Source organism: Nicotiana tomentosiformis, chromosome 1 (genome assembly GCF_000390325.3).
Source record: "Nicotiana tomentosiformis chromosome 1, ASM39032v3, whole genome shotgun sequence".
Taxonomy (NCBI): Eukaryota; Viridiplantae; Streptophyta; class Magnoliopsida; order Solanales; family Solanaceae; genus Nicotiana; species Nicotiana tomentosiformis.
Window position 1 is genome coordinate 55,267,516 of NC_090812.1, and position 3,680 is coordinate 55,271,195.

A 3,680-nucleotide genomic window follows, 5' to 3' on the forward strand; every position below is an offset into this window, starting at 1 on the left:
TTGAACTTGTTGCTATGAAGTTTTCTTTATATTTGTAAAAAAAATTGAATATTCGTTGCTTTAGGAGATATTAGCAGACTAGCGGACAAGATAAAGAATTGGGAAAAAATATGAATTGGGGCTTCAATCAATTAAAAACTTTTAAATTTAATACATTTCAATTCCTTTTTAAAACTTTTGAGTAATTACCAAGCTGAATTTTGAGAATTTGGGTATTATATGAAGGACTTATTCAATAAATTTTGTTTTAATTTAAAAAATCTTTGTGGCTTACGCCTCACTAAAAAAATGTGCCCCGTACGCCCCGAATTGCTGGATGTAGGCCTCTTGAGACTTTCGCCCCATACCATCGTCCCCGGGCTTTTTTGGTAGGCCTTGCCCCTCTCGCCCCGGAACTCGCTCCGAAAATGCCTTTTAAAATACCGGTGTCAACACAGACGTAGTACTATCATTACTAAGATATTTGGTTGTTGGAAAATTTGGTCAGATATTTAGTTAACTACGTTGTATTACTAATAATACGAATATAGGGAATATTGCTATTATACCGTAAAAAGCTCTCCAATGACAAAAATAGCCCACATTATATAATTTATATCTAATGCTTGTGAGCACGTAATTTTTGCCTTATGAAAATATTCATACAAAATCCACAAAAAAATAAATTTTCTAATTGTTTTTAATTTTTATAGCATTTTAGGGATTTCTTTTAATTGTTTGTTTGCATTTAGTTGCATCTTTGTGCATATTTAGCATTTTAAAATCATAAAAAATATCATAATATTATTTAATTCATCATAGCATAACATTTTAGATTTTAATTATATTTTATTGATTTAATCACATATTAATTGCATTATTAAATGGAAATCACAAAAGACAATGGTCATTTTTATATTTTTAGCTTTTAGTTTTAAATTCATAATTTTCTTTCGTTAGTGTGAGCACTTAGTTTTTGCCCCACATAGGAAATTACTCCTATAAATAGTCCAAAATAATTTTAATTGCTTTTATAGACTTTTAGGAGTGATTTTTTTTTTTTTTTTTTGCATTTGTTCGCATTATTCACACATATTTAGAAATATTTTAAATCATAAAAAATCATCAAAAAATATATTATCTTTCATTTAGTGTATTTTATGATTTTAGTTACATTTTAGGATTTTAATCATATATTAAAAGCCTTTATTTAAATAAAAAAAATCACAAAAAATACATTAGTCATTTTTAGTATTAGTTAATTAATTATTTGGTTTGATTTATATTTTTAATTAAGGTTAACATTGGGAAATAGATGAATTGGTGAATTGTGCAAAAATAGGTTTTAATTTAGGATTTGTGGGCATGTTTAAGTTTCAAATCAAGGGAAATTAAAGAAAGGAAAGGCCTGCTAAAGCTCCAAATAAATTGGGCCATCTTCAGAGGATGGCCCAAACTCCACAAAAATCGGGGGAAGTGCACAAATAGGCACTGATTAGAGATGTCTTTACTTTTTAGCCACTATTTTAAATATATTTACTCTTTAGCCAGTACTTAATAAATTTTTACCCGCCGAACAAAAATACCCTTGTGCTAGACATAGGTGTTGTGTAAATATTAAGGACATAATATCCTTAACTTCATGAGTGATGTGTAAATATTAAAGACAAAGTGTCATATATTTACACATTCTGCTGGTAAACTTTAGGACATCATGTCCTTAATTTTATATGTGTAGTATAAATATTAAGGACATGGTATCCTTAACTTCATGTGTGCAATGTAAATGTTAAGGACATAATATCATTAACTTGTATTTACAACTTCTGTGGTTAAATTTTAGGACAGCATGTCCTTAACTTGATATGTATAGTGTAAATGTTAAGGACATGGTGTCCTTAACTTCATGTATGCAATGTAAATATTAAAGACATAATGTCCTTAACTTGTATTTGCACCTCCTGTTGTTAAACTTTAGGACATCATGTCCTTAACTTCATATGTGCAATATAAATGTTAAGGACGTGGTGTCATTAACTTCATGTGTTCATTGTAAATGTTAAAGATATAATATCCTTAACTTCATGAGTGATGTGTAAATATTAAGGACAAAATGTCCTATATTTACACCTTCTGCTGATAAACTTTAGGACATCATATCCTTAACTTCATATGTGTAGTGTAAATGTTAAGGACATGGTGTCCTTAACTTCATGTGTGTAATGTAAATATTAATAACATAATATCATTAACTTGTATTTGCAACTTATATTGTTAAACTTTAGGACATCATGTCCTTAACTTCATATGTATAGTGTAAATGTTAAGGACATGGTGTCCTTAACTTCACGAGTGTTGTATAAATATTAAGGACATGGTGTCCTTAACTTCATATGTGCAGTGTAAATGTTAATGACATGGTGTCCTTAACTTCATGTGTGCAATGTAAATGTTAAGAACATAGTGTCCTTAACTTCATGAGTGATGTGTAAATATTAATGACACAGTGTCCTTAACTTCATATGTGTTGTGTAAATGTTAAGGACATGGTGTCCTTGACTTCATGTGTGCAGTGTAAATGTTAAGGACATAATATCATTAACTTGTATTTGCAACTTCTGTTATTAAACTTTAGGACATGATGTCCTTAACTTCATATGTGCAATGTAAATATTAAGGACATGATGTCCTTAATTTCATATGTACAATGTAAATATTAGGGACGTGATGTCCTTAATTTCATATGTGCAATGTAAATGTTAAGGACATAATATCATTAACTTGTATTTGAAACTTCTGTTGTTAAACTTTAGGACATCATGTCCTTAACTTCATATGTGCATTGTAAATGTTAAGGACATGGTGTCCTTAACTTCACGTGTGCAATGTAAATGTTAAGGACATATTGTCCTTAATATTTTACACATCACTCATGAAGTTAATGACACCATGTCCTTAATATTTACATATCACTCATGAAGAAAGGGTAAAAAAGACTTTTCGTATCAATTTTAATAGAGTAGTGACTATTTTTGCTCAACATTAAAAACACTGACTAAAAAGTAAATACCGCTTTAAAAAGTGACTATACCACGCCATTTCTACATAAAAATCAGCCCAAGCCCAGTCTCCATAAATCTGGTCCAGCTCCACCCATGCCACTACCCAAACGACGTAGTTTGACACCAAAACTACGTCGTTTTCTTTTCCCAAATCCCTTAAACGACCAAACTTCCCCTTACTCTAATTTCCTAATATACCTTCCAAATTTGTTATGAAAAAATTGATTTGGGTAAGTTTGGTTTGAAGATGAAAATGTGTTTGGACATCAGTTTTCAAAACATATTTCCCAAATTTATTTTGAAAAAACATGAAACATGACTTATGCCACAAGTTCTAAAAACTATCACAAATAACCAACAATATCATTATCAATAACATTCATTATATTATCGCAAACCATAGTCCTAAATATAAATAAATTTGATACAAAATTATCATTTTTATAATAAATTACATGAGGTGACCGAAAAGACGAAACAACATTATTACAAAATAATAAATTGTAGGCTCTTTTATAAAATACAAAAGTTTGGAGTAATTGAAAAAATATAATATTGGCCCAAAAACAGCTATTGAGATTTGATATTTGTAATTTTGTCAAAATATAAGTAAAATCTATAACAAATAAAACTCAAATT